Genomic DNA, 16,243 nt, shown 5'->3' on the forward strand with positions numbered 1-16,243 from the left:
CCAGAGATTCACAAACATGTTGAGAGATCCTCCCAGCCAGTTCTCTACTCTCAGTTTCTGGGCAGGGCTGCATATCAGGTCATCAGGTTTGACGCTTAGTCATCATGCAGGCTTGCTAACAGAATCATCTCCTCAATGGCATGACCTCCGTGTCAGTCTGTTCTCCAGCAGAGATGTGGGGACTCCACTACTCAGCTGTTCCTGTAGGACAAGAATATAATACAGTGCAAGGTTCATTTCTGAAGAAGCTCCGAGGTGACCATGACTCAAGCTCTGAGGGTGAAGGGGTCACCATGCCTTCCTAAGATGTCTCAGCTCACATAGTATAGGAAGGAAGTGCACTGTCTCTCAGGAAGCTCTAGGGCAGTGAAGTTTTGCTCTTGGCTCTCAATCCCCTCTAGACCTATAGAAGTCTCAGAGTAAACTCTAATCACCTCTTACAAAAACATTGTAAGCTCCATTATAATGGAAGCAGAAACTAGGGGCTGATTAGTGCTGGAGCCTTCTAGCTCTTTCTACCAAATGCAGGTAGAAAAGGAGCTAGCTGTCTGCAGCATCTGAGGCTTCTCAGCAGGACCCAGCCATGTGGGTGTCAGTTTCAGAATCTGGCTATAACTTTTGCACATTGAGGCTAACATGTCTCTCTCTCTCTCTCTCTCTCTGTGTGTGTGTGTGTGTGTGTGTGTGTGTGTGTGTGTGTGTGTGCGCGCGCGCTGGGAAATGAACCCTGGGCCTTGCTCCTTCGAGGCAAACTCCCTCCCACAGAGCTATGTCCTCAGCTCTCTTTTTCTCCTTAACAAGTTTACCAACAGATCTATTCATGACGTAACACAGAGGAACCTTGCCATACAATGATGGTTTTCTTAAGTCAGATTTTTCCATCTTCTTGCTTAAAAGGAGGCACATTGTGGTCAAACTGTGAGCATCACTATATTTCAATGCAGGGGGAACCCTCTCGAATTTCTTAAAACATTTTTCCCGTGTGACTGTGTGTATGGCCTCCACATGCACCTGGGTCACAGCGCATTTGTAGAGGACAGAAAACAATTTGTGAGAACTGGTTCTCTTCTTCCACCATGTGAGTTCCAGGGATCAAGTACTGTTATCTGCTGAACAGTCACACTGGCCCACTCAGGAGTGGGAGCATCATTAAGTAAAACAAAGATTATGCGATTCCAAGCTGCAGCCTTGGCAGCTGATCTGGTCATCCTGAAGTCTGAGCTAAGAGACTGGAGGGCAAGTGGTGCAGACAGTTTGACACAGTGGAGAGGTGAGTGGCCCATGACCCACTGACACATGTGTGATTTCATCACACTGGTCAAAGCAGTGCATAATTGAAAGTTGGCAAATTATTTATGTGGGGAATTTTCTACTCAGTATTTTCAGAACACAGGTTTCCTACAGATAAATAAAACTACAAAAAGTGAAACTGTGGAATACAAGGAAAAACTTTCCTCTGAAAATAATAATGTCCAGATTTCCTAGGGCCAACGACACAACACACACACACACACACACACACACACACACACACACACAGTAACTGGCCATTACACATGCATATTAAGCATGTAGACAGACACCTGTGAAGGGAGAAAAAAAACACCACCTCAATATTTGCTGCCTTTAGGAAAGAAAAGTGATCTGAAAAACAAAGACCAGAGGATGTCACCTGTGAACAAAGTGGTTTCTTCTGGAAGACACTTGTGACACATCACTTCTGTAACAGCAACACGCATGGGACTTTCCCTCCACTATCAAGCAGTCCATCAGATCCTCAGGGAGCAGCAGCTGACTGGCCTCCAACTCGGCATGCTTGTCATTATCCTCCCAGACACAGCATCAAATCCCACAGTGAGAGCTCAGTTCCCAAAACTGAGTCCCGGTTACTTTGCCTATGCTTCTGCCTGTAAACTAGGTGCGACATAATGCCTTCCTTAGGCAATTAATTCTCTCATGTGGCTCAAAAAACTCTGGGAAGCACATCTACTGGCTTACTATAAAGAATACCAAAAAGGTAAAAATGGTGAGCCACTCAGGGTGAGATCCAGGGCCAGGCCTTTCAGGCCTTCTCCACCATGTTAGTATTCAGGCAGCCTGGTTCTGGGTTGCCTAGCTACCTATGATGTCATCATGTGATGCCAGCAAGGTAGCCACACTGGCAGGCATGGTTACATTGCTCCTTAAAAGGATCAACCCGCCCACTTTGTCTCTCTCTTGCCCTCTTGCTCTCTCTCACTCTCTCAGCCCTTGGCTTTTGCCCTCTCCTCTTTCTCTGTTGGAGCTCCCCCCTCCCTTTGCCCTATCATGTCTCACTCTCTCCTTCTCCCCCTCTCTTCATCTCCATCTAATAAACCTCTTCCATATAAAATATGCTGGGTGCTTCATCATTCATTATTTTGGTCCTAACACACCATGCCTCACTTCAGGAACTGCACACATCCAGCAGTTCTGTTTGCTTTCTTATGGAGACTTCATTGCATATCCATGACCAAAGCATATACAACGGTGTAGGGAAGTGATTAGACAAAAAGATCATGCTTTGACCTGCGGGAAGAAATCCACACCAACCTGTCTGTCCACATTCTTGGCTTTTCTGTACAGCATTTCTTCCTCCTAGGAATGCAGCCAGATCTCTCCTGAAGTGAAGAGTCTTAATACCTCTTATGACACGGGTCCTTCAAAAAGTTTTCTTTTTCCTCTCTCTCTGTCTCTGTCTTTCTCTGTGTGTGTGTATGTGTGGAGGAGGTGTTGTTTATTTGAGACAGGGTTTTTCTGTGTAGTCCTGGCTCTCCTAGAACTCTGTAGACCAGACTGGCCTAAAACTCCAAGATCTGCCTGCCTCTGCCTCCTGAGAACTGGAATGAGAAGGCATACTCTACCACACTGGGCCTGAAATTTTCTTCTTGGCCAGCTCCAAGACAGAAAATGTAAGGGATTCGAGATCTCATTCCCCATTTTAGAAAAGAGAAACTGTGGTTTCTATGGACTGCCTTAAAGAGGAAATTTTAAGCTAGGAACTGTGAGTAAGTGTGTGAGCTACATGTAGTATTATAAACATAAAACATCACAAAGCCTTTTACTGAATAGACTTCCTTAATTTAACACGTGTGCACTATGCATGTATAAAATGGCCAAACACCTCTTCCACATTCTCCCTCTGAGTTTATGAAGAAGGTCTGTGGTAACAGAAATCTCAAACCCTGAGGAACTCCTAAAATAAAACCTGACACTGTCAAAAAGAGGCAGTCGGATCTGACCTCAGGAGTCTTTGCACTTAAGCCACACTGCAAGGTTCTCTGCACACACTTCCTTACTCCTCTCCTCTCCTTTTTCATGCCCACTCCACGTAGATGGCTGAGGATAACAGAACAAAGGGGATGTCCCTCAGACCTGTCCGTCTTCTGGAGAAGAGGGTGAATGTCCTAAAGCAACAAGCAGATTGAGCCTGAGGCCTGTAGGCTGCAGAAAGACAGCCCTGTCCTTAATTCTGCAGCTTCCTGAAGGTCAGCGACGTTGAACTGGTTCTCAGATGTTCTTCCCACTCAGAACGCAGGATCTGGAAAAGTTTCAGCCAGTGCTGTGATCAGGAGCAGGAGGGTCCCCAGGGTCTGCAAGCCCACCAACACCTTCAAATACAAGAGAGTGAAGGACATGTAACACCACTCCTACCAGACATTGGAACCCTTCAACTGCTAGCCTAAAGGACTCAAGCTACTAACACATGGGTTTCTCTGCAGGGTCCCAGCCCTCTGTCACCATTGGTCTAAATGTCCTCCTGGAGAAGTTGGTATGTTCTCAGGGTCTGTGTGTTGTGGGTTCATACAGAGAGCTGCTCTCCTGGTCTGTCAGGTCCTACAGGAAGCTGTTTGAGGAACTCCACTACTGATTTCCATGGTGGCTAGACTAGTTTACACTCCTATTAGCAGTGTATAAAGGTTCCCTTCTACGCACCTCCTCGCCAGAATTTGCTGTCATTTGTTTCTTGCATTCTGAGTGGGAATAACTTATGAAAACCAGTTCAACATTGATGGCCTTCAGAAACAGTCAACTAAGAACCTCCCACACTGTGCTCCAAAAACAGTTGTTTCCCATCCCCCACCCTGCATTCAATGACTCAGTGCCCATAACCCCATCATCACTAATTACCAATAGGACAAGTTTCTGAGAGACCGAAGAATTAAAAATTAGTGGGTATTGGTTTAAAGTTTAAAGCACAAGCCTGAATGAAGGCCAGCCAGGTGGAGACATGTCCAGCCACCTGTAGGGAAGAACCAGCCTTATTACATTCTTTTCCTGCCCACTAGAGATACAGTTGCTAGGAAATCGGCCCCTCTCCCCTAGGACAGCAAAACGAGGGAAGCCAGACCATTAATGGTTTGGGGGCCTTTCTATAACCAAGCAGTTCAAAATGCAACATCCCTTTTTGTGTTTCGACCAATAGACGCTTGCCAGGCAGGAATCCCCCTGCTTTGGGTGCACTGGGAGGGACCAGACTCTTTAAATTGACCACTTAACCTGAGCATGAGGCTCTCAACTCTCAACCGCTTCTGCGGAGAGGGTGTGTAAGCCCAAGCTGTAGCTTGTAATAAAAAGATCCTCATGTGTTTTGCAACAAGCTTGACTCCTGCTGGTCTTTTGGGGTCTCGTGAATCTGGCACATTTCCGCTGTCACTTTCTTAGCCATATTTTCCCTATGTGCATGCTCCACAACCCTTACTCACACAAAACCTGCCATCACGACCTAGTCTGCCACTGTCTCCATCCCTGCTCAGAGGCCACCATTTTGTGGCCCCCACCCCCCAATCCAATAATTCTCTTGACTAACTGTCATGCCTACTGGCATGCAGGATCAGGAACCTTTTCAACCAGTGCTGTGATAAGGAGCAGAAGAAAGGTCTCCAGGGTCTGCAAGCCCACCAACACCTTCAAACATCTGTTTTGTACATCCTTGTCCCTCCCCCACCCTCTGATCACCAAGATATGTTTTTGCTGCAAAACCCTCTCAATGATCATGTTTTCACAAGGTTTGGGCTGGAGAAACAGCTGATCTAGCAGCCGAAGCAAGAGGAGGGTCATTGTGGAAACTGTATTTTCTGTGAAAGTCATAAAATAAAGATCAGTCACTTTCTCTGAGGCACGCTGTCTCCTTCCTCTCTCTCATCATCAAAAGATGACAGAGCCAGTGAGATGTCTCAGTGAATAAAAAAGCTTGCTACCAAGCCTGATGCTCCAGCATTCACACAGTGGAAGAAGAGAACCAGCTCCCACGTGCTGTCCTCTGACATCCATACATGTGTCTGTGTAGCCCACTTGCTCAGTCTCTCTCCCCCTCTTTCTCCCCCTCCCCCTCTCCCTCTCACACACACAATATGAATGAATGCATGCATGAATGAATGAATGTCTAAAATATGTCCTAAAGAAATTAAAGAAATACCTTATACAAAATGTCTGCTACAATTGCTCCACATCTTTCCTACTCTCTCTTCTACACCATCGCAGAAACTGGCTCAGTCACACTCTCCCTTTATTTCTTCAGTGTTCCTTTATTTATTTATTTATTTTGTTGCTGTTGTTGTTGTCTGAGACAGGGTTTTCTCTGTGTAACAGCCCTGGCTGTCCTGGAGTTCACTCTGTAGATCAGGCTGGCCTCGAACTCACAGACATTCATCTGCCTCTGCCTTCCAAGAGCTGGGATTAGGGCTGTGCAGCACCACCACCAGGCCCTTTATTTCTATGCCTCTACCATGGCCCAGAATATTCTTAATCATATTTATTGAAAAGAAAAAAAAGTCTCTTCAAGATGGAGGGTATGTGGTGCAATTTACTGTAGGTGCATTCAGAGCCCAGGAGAGGGCGTCTGATCCCCTGGAGCTGGAGTTAACAGGTTATTGTGAATTGCCCATTGTGGCCCACGGGAATTGAATTGCAATCCTGTACAAGGGCAAGTACTCTTAACTCTCTTAACAGCTGAGCCATTTCTCCAGCTTTTCCTAATCATGGTTCTTGCTTCCAGATTTGACACCAGAGTGAATAGGGGTGTCATACCCTTCTAAACAGAGGACAAAAGTGTCCTCCATCACAAAGGATATTTGATTCTCACCTGAATTACTCAATAAATGGCAAAAATGCATTTACCAGTTGCTTTGGGAATTAGAAAGTGTTTTTCTTTTATTTTGGGGTTTGAATTAAGGCTCTGTGAGGATATAATGACTTTGAGATGTGGACAAAGTCAGTATTTCTCCATAAGGGACTCTGGAATGCCATCAAATGTAGGATGGAACACTGGAATGCCTTGGGCCTTCCTCAACGTTTAGAGAATATTTAGGTCAACTGATGTTCCCATGTTTTAACGCCTGTCTGAAGGAAAGTAACATTGCTGTGCATTATATAAGCTGAATGTGCTGGCCTGCTAATCAAGGCTCCTTCCTGAAACGTAAACTTAACTCTGTTATCAAAAGACCGGTAATGATAAAAATGAGCCTGGCGTTGCAGTTTGCTCTGCTGCGCTCGCTTGCCTTGAATGCCCTGGTCTCCTGCTTCGAGTTTTCAACATCAGTCAGGACAGGTGACCTGGCTGGCCTCTTAAGCTTTTATAAGCGGCTCTCCCTCACAGCCTTGTAAATGAAAGCAATTACTGCACAATCCACATCCATGAAGACAACCGAGCATCAGGCTGTTCCCATGACTTACCCAAAGTCACACAGTGGTGACCTCTCAAATTGCCCATGAAATAGTGTTCTGACATTTGCATTCAAAGCCTCCTTCATTCTGCAAAACCTGCTGGGACATAAGCCTGTGATCCCAGCTACTCTGCAGCCTGAGGCAAGAGGAGCACAAGTTCAAGGCCTACCTTGCACAAGATCATACCTCTAAATAAAATATGGTAGAGATGGAACTCGGTGGTAGAGTACTTCTCTAGCTAAAGAGGAGGAGGGGAGAAAGGAAGGGAAGGGAGGAGAGAAGAGGGAAAGGAGAAAAACAAGAGACAAAGGGAAAGAAAGAAGGAGTGGGAGGGAGAAGAAAGATAGATTGCTTAACGCCACTTTCTAACTGCTCACTCAGCCCCTTACCCAGTGCTACCTCCTGCCTGCCTGTTCTCCTCAGCTGCCAGTGAGACTTCTTCACGTTCACAGTCTTGATGTCACGCAACCTTCTTTACCCAACTCTAGGCTGAGGAGCGTGCAAAATTAAGAGCCAGGAATTCTGGGACTGGAGAGGCATTACTCCCGTCTCCTCCCAAAAAGTATTTAATCGTGTCCAGCAGTGCTGAGGAACAGGCCAGGGAGAGGCTGGTTACTGGCTTGTTGTCTTTCAGGAAATGGAAACTGAGGCTGCCCGTCCTTGCATGCGCACGAGCGCTCCCACGGTGTGTGGGAGACAGCACTGCAGAAGCCTAACCACCCAGGGGTGAGTCAGATCACACACCTGGCAGGTGAGGGGAAATGAGTGCATGGATCCCTTACACTGAGGTTCTCTCTGGACCTATCTCTGCTCCCTGAGCCTGGTGTTCTCATGGATCATATGGGAAAACTCATCTATAATTTGTTGTCGGTTGCTAATAACACAACACCACAGACTAGGTAAACTTATTTTGATTCACAGTTTGTGGGGCTCCAAAGCTGAGGGGCGAAATCTGGTGGTGGCCTTCTTGCTGGTAGACTCCTGAGGTGATACAGGACATCACAAAGCAAAAGACTAAGGGTATGCATGTGCCATAGTCTCTCTCCTTTTAAAATAATATATCTATTTTTATGTACATTTGGTGTTTGGCATATTATATTTCATATGAGGGAGGCAGAGGCAGGCAGATCTCTGAGTTCTAAGCCAGCCTGGTTTGCAGTGTGAGTTCAAGAACAGCCAGGGTTACACAAAGAAACTCTCTCTCCAAAAAAATAAAATAAGAGATAGGTAAATGGCTAGACAGACAGAAAGAGCAAGCCACCGGAATTCAATCATGACATCATCTAATCTTTATCACCTTGCAGGTCTTGTGCACCATGGCCCAGTCACTCTCCCAGGTGAAATCTCTGTGTTATTTGGCTCTTTCAGCCCAGCCTCCTTTTCCCAGAATTCAGAGCTTCTCTTGGAATTAAGAAAGATCCCGCCCTAATCTGACAAAGCTCAGAAAGGGCTCCTTATTCTCCTCACCTGAAGAGCTAATGCAAGGACTCGCTTGTGATGCATGGTCCATAAGCAGCACACGCTATGTCATTCTTTTCTGGAAGAGATGGGGATGCTCGATGGGAAAAAAGCTGTCTCAGCCCCCAAAACAGATGCCTCGTTCTTCCAGCCTCTTGTCCCATGACAGCGTGATGACAGCTCTCTGGTGAAGCTCTCCCACTTTCAAGGTTCCTGTTTGGTGTTCACCTGGCTCATCACTTTTTTTTAATTTTATTTTATTATGAGACAGGTTTTCCCTGTGTAGCCCTCTGCCTCCCGAGTATTGTTTTTAAAGGCATGTACCACCACCTTTAAGGCATGTATTTTTTTAACATGCTCCTCTTAACCTGAAAGCCTTAGGACAATAGGACAATTGTGATCATTCTTCACTTGTTCCATTTTCAGAGGACATTGAAATAGAAAAACAAACTACATGTTACCCTTTGGTGTGGCAAAACTGCTTCTTTTTCCTCTCTCTCTTTAACCATTTATAAAAACTGTCCTGTTGTATTTCTAATTATCAAACTATTAATCATGTCTACGGTCCTTCCAAATGGTATTCCTGCCCCATCACAGCTGTGTTGCTGGGTAGACAGGCCATAGAAAGCAAAGGAAATTTTGTCTTGTGCTTTGGGTTCCAAGTGCCTGCCAGTCTTTCCTATTCAGGGTCCCAGGAGAGCAGAGGTCCTTCAAGATTCCAAGGAGACAAAGAAATGCAGCTCACACCTGCCGTATACCACAAAGAATTCTATAGACAAGACAGAGCTGGAAGCACTGGATCAAAGGAGCATGGCCATACCCTTGGCTCCAGTTATATCACAAACAGCCTCCCACGAAGTCCACACCTACTCACAATGCAGAGCAATATTCCTTCACACTCCTGTTTAACCTGCATTTCTTCACCAGTAAGGTTGAGTAGTTTCCAATATTCATTTCTGTACAGTTTCTCTTAATAACACAGTACTCAACAACTTGAGAAGGCTAACGCCAAATTTCCCTTTCTTTTTAAAAAAGATTTGTTTTGGTTTAATTACATGGGAGGAGGCAATGTGTATAGGTAAGTACAGATGCCCAGAGGCGAGAGACATTGGACCCCTGGACATGGAGTTACAAGCAGTTGTAAGCTGTCCTATGTGAGTGCTCTTAACTGAGTACCAGTCTTTTCCCTTAAGCAAAACATCTCAGGCTCAAACCTGTAGTCATAGGAAGGGCTTGGCCCCTGACCTTGGTACAGCCATATCAGTGTTCTGACAAGAATGGTGTCTTAGCTTGGCTTTCTGTTGCTATGATAGCAACCATCCCCAAAAGCAATTTGGGAAGGAGAGGGTTTACTTCACCTTGAAGATGGCAGTCCATCGTGGTGGGAAGCGAAGGAAGAAACCTGAAGGTGGGGACTGAAGCAGAGGGCAGAGACTACCTGCTAAAAGGTGGCACCAACCACAGTAGGCTGGACCCTTCCACACTGATCATTAGTCAAGAAATACTCCCACACCATTGGCACTCTAAAGGGGGGATTTCTTTTTCAGAAAATGGTTCTCTCTTCTGAAATGATCCTAGTTAGTGTCAAGTTGACAAAAAAAAAAAAAAAAAAAAAAAAAACTCACTAGCATAGGCAATACATAACCTATATCTGCTATAGCACCTAGGAAAAAGAGTGGGGTAGTAGAAAAACAACAACAGAAAGAAGAGTAGAAAGAGGAAGAGAAGCAGAAAAGAGGAGGTGGTGGTGGAAGTGATGGAAGAGGAGGAGGAAAAGAAAGAGGAGGAGTAGAAGGAAGAGGAAGTTGGAGAGATGGCTCAGCAGTTAAGAGCACTGTCAGTTCTTCTAGAGGTCCGAAGTTCAATTCCCAGGAACCACATGGTGGCTCACAACCATCTATACTGGGATCTGATGCCCTCTTGTGGCATGCAGGTGTACATGCAGATAGAGCACTCGTATAAAATAAATAAATCTTGAAGAAGAAAGAGAAGAAGAAGACGAAGACAAAAACAAAGAAGAAAAAGAAGAAGAACCTACATACCTATGATCCCAGCACTTGAGGAACAGAGGCAGGAGGATTGCCCTGAATGTGAGGACAGCCTGATTGCATAGCAAGGTCCAAGCCAGTGCCAGAGCCACACAGCACAACCCAGGAAGGGAGAAAGGGAGGGAGTGTGATGGTTTGAATAGGAAAGGCCACCACAGATTTGTATGTTTGAATGCTTGGCCCATAAGGAGCGGCACTATCAGAAGGTTTGGCCTTGTTGGAGAAGGTGTGTCACCGTGGGGCAGGCTTTGAGGTCTCCTGTGCTCAAGGTGCGTTCAATGTGGCACACAGCCTCTTTGTGTTGCCTGCACATCAAGATACAGAACGCGTAACTCCTCCAGCACCATGACTGCCTGCATGGCGCCATGCTTCCCGCCATAGTAACAATGGACTAAACCTCTGAAACTGTAAGCCAGCCCCAGTTAAATGTTTTCCATTTAAGAGTTGCCATGGCCATTGTCTCTCTTCACAGCAACAAAACCCAAACTAAGAAGGAAGAAGAAAGAGGGACTGGAGAAATGACCCAGGGGCAAAACTGTAGCCACTTGGGCCTGAGGAAAAGCACAGTAGCAGATATAGAGATATAAAAGCACAGTAGCACTCTTAGAGTGAAGTGGGAAAAGAGACAGAAAGATTATGCAGAAGCTTGCTGGTCAACTAGCCGAGAGTACACAGGCCAGCAGCAGAAGAAATAACAGGAGGGATTTTGGCTCCACAAAATGGGAGGTAAGAGCTGACTCCCAAAACTCCTCTGATCTCCAAATACATACCACAGTACTAGCACACACCTATTCACCCATACCATATACACACATCAGACATACTCACATACATACACATGCCCTGTGCACATACACGTTATATATACATACCACATACAAAATAATAATTTTTTAAAAGTAAAAGCTCCTTAAGATGCTAAAGTGTAGGACTGGAGAGACAGGTCAGTGGTTAAGAGCTCTGTCTGTTCTTCCAAAAGATCTAGATTCAATTCCCAGCACCCACATGGCAGCTCAGAACTCTGTAACGCCAATTCCAAAGCATGTGACATCATCATATCAATGAATGTTAAATAAATTATTTTTAAAAAATATGCTAAAGTACTAATTGTGCCAGAGATGATAGTTAGTAGTGCTTTGGCTGCGGTGGTGACACCGAAGGTGGTTAAGAAAGCAATTGTTTAATAGATAAATTTTGCTGGCTCTTTTTTGTTTGTTGTTGTATTAGCGTGTGTATGACAAGGTTTCACCACGGGCCTGAACTCCTGATCTTCTGTCCTCTACATCTCAGATGCTAGGATTACAGGTGTGCACTACAAGTACCTATTTCACCTTTCTTTTTTTTTTTTTTTTTTTTTTTGAGTCAGAGTCTCCATGGCTATATATCCCAGGCTGTTCAACTCCTAAACCCTGACATTACAGGGAAAGGCACCTCACTGGGTTCACTGGCTCTGTCTTTGGAACCAGTAAGATTTGTCATTGACTTGGATGTGGTAGATTATGACAGAAGAAAAGAAGTTGTGGTTGACTATAAGACTTTCATGTGTCTCTGTGACTCCATGGAGACACCCGATTTCCTGGCTTACAATAATATAAGAAAAGGGGGAGAAGTTGATACTTTAATAGTGGGACAATGTCATCATTACAGTTGTTACCAGGATTAAATAGGGATAGAGTCAGGGAATCTCTGGGGCTGGCAGAGTTAGTTTTTCAGAGGCCCACTAACATGATTTCTTCCTCTGCTCATCACAGACCATAATTTGAAAGATTGGAGACAGGTTTTCTCTTGTGTAAGAACCCCCTTCCTGGGCTGGAGAGATGGCTTATCAGTTAAAAGCACTGGCTGCTCTTCCAGAGGACCTGGGTTTGACTCCCAGCACCCACACAGCAGCTCACAGCTGTCTGTAACTCCAGTTCCAGAGGATCCGACACCCTCACACACACATACATATATGCAGGCAAAACATCAATGCACTTAAAATAAAAACAAATCAATTTAAAAAAAGAAATCCCTTCTTGATGCTACACCTCCACTGTTGAGCATTCATTTACATATAGGCAAATTATTGGGTATTTTCTTTTTCCATAAACTTAGTAGACTAGACCTGTTGGCTATTGCCTGTCTCTAGCAAAGCCATCCAACCTTCCTCACGGATACTTTTTATTTTACTTACTTGGGGTTTGTTTTGTTGTTCTGAGACATGGTCTCATGTACCTCAAACAAGCCTTGAATTGCTATGCAGCAGAGGATGACTGCAATGGTTAGTGTCAACTGTCAACTCAACAGAATCTAACCTGAAAGCCAGCCTCCGGACATGTGCATGGGGAACCATCTTGATTTTGTTAGTTGATGTGGGAAACCCCATGCTAAGTGTGAGACGATTCCTAGGGCAGGAGATTCTGCACTGTATGAAATGAAGACAATCAGTTGTGCGTGCATTTGTTTCTCTCTTTTGGCTGTGGACAGAACATGACCTGCTGCCTTAGGCCCCTTCTGCCTTGACATCTTCACCATTAACTGCACCTTGAACTGCAAGCTAAAATAAACCTTTTCATGCTACAGTTGCTTTGGCAGAATATTTTATCAAAGTAACAGGAAAAGTAACTAACTAACTTCTGATCCTTCTATTTCCACCTCCCAAGTGCGAGATGCAGGTGCTGGGCGTCAAACCTAAGGTTTCCTGCATGCTTGCGAACATTTTCCAACTTAGTGACATCCCGTATACTTTGTGTTTTCAGTACATAGCCTCTCTATGTAAACCCAACAAGTTTCAAATTGACAATCCTCTTGCCTCAGTCTCCAAAGTGTTGGGATTCTAAGATTATTATACTTTTAAAAACGTACTTACTTAGGGAATTGGTGTTATTCAATACTGTCTAGTTTCTCCACACTCATGTTCATCTTGAATGTAAAGACACAAATTGGAAATACATTCTTAACACAGCATAATTCAAACATTGGGTACGAAATAAGCTTATCCGTACCTTTTTTCTGGGCTGGGCGGGAGAGGCAACATCATCAGGTAGATTAGATCCAGACCTTTATCTTGTCTACCCTGCTGAGCTATTTTTCAATTTTTTTAATGTGTGTGTGTGCATGTAGGTGGGTATGTAACACGCATGCAGCTGCTTTCAGAGGCCACAAGAAAGCACAGGTCCTTGGAGCAGGAGTTATCAGCGGTTGCGAGCTGCCTGATGTGGATCCTGGCGACCGGACCCGGGTCCAGACCATTCTGAACACAGAAACAGGAAGTGACCCCTTTTCAGCATTTCAATACTAATCATACAAGTGCAATATATAGAGTCTTGTGCTCATTTTTTTACACATTTCATGGACATCCTGGATCCATGAGGATGACGTTGCAGGGTTTTACTTTAGTTGGTTATGTTAAACAAAACTTTGAATTAAGAGCATAGTGGTGAGAGCAGGCACAAGAGCCTACACCTTTAACTCTAGTACTTGAGGGGCAGAGGCACACGATCTCTCTGAGTTCCAGGCCAGCCTTGCCTACATATCAAGTTCCAGGCCAGCCAGGGCTACATAGCGAGACCCTGTCTCAAAACAAACAAAAGCAAACTAGAAGAACAATAGCATATGCCTAGAATCCCAGCACTCCAGAGACAGAGGCAGGATTGTGAGTTGAGAGCCAACATGGACTACATTGCAAGATTCTGTCTGAAAGAGAAGAGAAGAGAAGAGCAAAAGAAAAGAAAGAAAAAGAAAAGAAAAAGAAAATGAGGTCTAAGTCAGCGTATTAGTTGCTATTCTGTTGCTGTAATAAATCATCATGACCAGCAACTTATAAAAGGAAATGTTTAATTGGGGTTAATAATTGAAGAGGATTAGAGTCCATGCTTTAGGAGCAAATGCATGGTGTCAGGAACAGCTGGGAGCTCACATCTGGAACTGCAAGCAGAAAGCACACTGAGAACGGCACGTTTTTGCTTTGTTTCAGTTTGGTTTTTTGAGATAGGGTTTTTAGGTGTATCATTGGCTGTCTTGGAGCTCACTCAATAGACCAGGCTGACCTTGAACTCAGAGATTTGACTGCCCCTGCCTCCGAAGGACGGGGATTAAAGGTATGCTTATCACTGACTGGATGGCAATGGTTTTTTTGAAACCTCAAAGCCTACCCCTAGTGACACACTTCCTCTAACAAAGCCACACCTCCTAATCCTTCCCAAACAGTTCCACCAACTGGGATCTAAGAATTCAAACATAGGAGCCCATGGGGACCATTCTCATTCAAACCACCACAGTCGGCTCTTAAGATGTTATATTTCCAATGAAAAGGAAGGGTGCCAATTAGACCATTACCAGGAAAAAGGCAGCCACATTTCTATTAGCAGTTTGACAGGGAAAAGAGGAATGTCATTCACAGACAGCACCAATTAATTCTCTGATTTCCTCTCATTCCCCGGTGTTCAGTCTTAACTGGCCCCCAAACTGTTTTTAAAATGATATGGCTGAAGAGTAACAATTTAAATATATAGTCATGTCCCTTCAAATTCCAAAAGTGCACATAAAAATAAATTTATTGAATAGTTACTTTGACCCAGACATTATCATATTTAATCATTAAAACAACCCTTTTAAAGGCATCAACTGTCACTGCTCTAGGATCTCACTACCAAATGCCGGATCCCAGGAGTTATACATATCCTGTGTTCTGACACCTGCCTACAACAACAAGAACAACAAACAAACAAAAACCTAATCAAACTTCTAGCATGGCAGACCTGTAAATGCAGTGATATTTTGTTTAAGCGCAAGCCAGTAATTTAACATAAAAGTAAAGTATAAGAAATGCAAAATGGGGCTGGAGAGATGGTTCAGCCATTAAAGGCTAGGCTCACCACCATAAATATAAGAAATGCAAAATGTAGGCTGGGCATAGTAGCATAGGCCTTTAAACCCAGCACTTGGGTAGCAGAGGCTGGTGGATCTCTGTAAGTTCTAGGCCAGCCTGATCTACATAGTGAATTCCAGGCCTGCCAGGGCTATGCAGAGACCTTCTGACGGCCGGGGGGGGGGGGGGGGGGGGGGGGGGGGGGGGGGGGGGGGGGGGGGGGGGGGGGGGGGGGGGAGCAAACTTGCAAGGGACTGAGGTAGGTAGCACATTTTCCACAGCTGTCACACACTCCAGAGATTTGAAATCAAACCTCTATGACCCAAACACAAACCAGGCATCTTCGTGTCCCGATGACACATAGCTGCTCATTTGTGGTCCTGTAATTATTCTATTCTATGGTGACCACGCAGAGCACGCGGCGGACTCCTACCCCCCAAGAGGTTAAGGACAAAACCACAGCTGTTTTTTGTCCAACGCGCTGCCACCAGGAAACAGGTGTTGACAGCTCCTTAAGGCTTTTCTAATGCCACCGGCTCTTCTGAACAGTTAGCATAAAATTCATTTGCATTCCAAGGACCAACAATACCCAGTATTGTGCAGTGTTCTTGGGCACATTTGACCACCTGAAAAATTAGGTTAACAACAGAGGATTGTGGGAACAGAGGGTTGTGGGAATTAGGTGTACTATATGGAAGTTCTTGACAGAAAACCTGGAGCGTGTTCACAAAGACAGGTAAAAAATACAAGAAAAAGTAAACCAATTGGCCTTTATATCTATTAAGCTGCTAACTATAATAACTATTAGCTAACATCTTTCATCGCCTACATTTTTGTTACGGTATTGTCCGGTTTCACAGAGGAACACTGGCCAAGGCTCATTATTCTTCAGCGCTAAAAGAAAACAAAGGAAGTCAACACGTCCCTCTTCACCTGCCCACACCACTCTCAGCCCCACCCCTGCTCCTACGTCTGCTCCGCTGGTGTCCCTCCCCTCCCCAACCTCACCCCTGGCCCCCTCCTTCCCTCCTCCCCGCCCTCGCCCTTTCCTCCCTCCCTCTCCCCGCCCTCCCCTTGAGGCTGATCCCTCCCCACACATTTCACAAAACGCGCCCTGTCCCTGCCGGGCTGGTTCCCGGCCCGAGGCCACGCGCTGCCTCGAGGCCACGCCCCTTCTGATGACTAAGCCCCTCCACGAACGGCT

This window comes from Psammomys obesus, unplaced genomic scaffold (genome assembly GCF_907164565.1).
Source record: "Psammomys obesus unplaced genomic scaffold, mPsaObe1.curated_primary_1811, whole genome shotgun sequence".
NCBI lineage: Eukaryota > Metazoa > Chordata > Mammalia > Rodentia > Muridae > Psammomys > Psammomys obesus.